Source organism: Vicia villosa, linkage group LG5 (assembly GCF_029867415.1).
Source record: "Vicia villosa cultivar HV-30 ecotype Madison, WI linkage group LG5, Vvil1.0, whole genome shotgun sequence".
In the NCBI taxonomy this organism is placed as follows: domain Eukaryota; kingdom Viridiplantae; phylum Streptophyta; class Magnoliopsida; order Fabales; family Fabaceae; genus Vicia; species Vicia villosa.
Genome location: NC_081184.1, coordinates 142,048,408 through 142,048,882, shown reverse-complemented (window position 1 = coordinate 142,048,882; position 475 = coordinate 142,048,408).

Genomic DNA, 475 nt, shown 5'->3' with positions numbered 1-475 from the left:
TGCATTTAAGCTTTTTAAATATGTTCAAACAATTGAGTTGCAAAAACACATAACTCACTTGTATGCGTTTTAGACGCCATGCATTTGCTTGGATTGATATTCACACAATTTTCTGTGAATTAAATTTATTATTATTAATTTTTATGATTATAACTAAATTTATTTAGTAAATTAATTAAATTATGGAATTTTTATTTATTAAAATAATTATATTTAATTTTAATTATAATTGAAATTATATTTATAATAATTATATTCTATCAGTTTGTTATTATTAATATATTCATTAGTGTTCAACATATACTTTGGGTTATTTATTGATCGAAGCGAAAACATAAACATAAGGAAATTTCTCTATAGACCTCCCAACCTTCTAGTCCACCTCTGGTGAAAAACCCAAACTACCCCTGACTTCGGAAGTTCATTTCCGAAATGCAAGAAAAAGGCGTTTTCGGAGATGCATCTCCGAAAACGC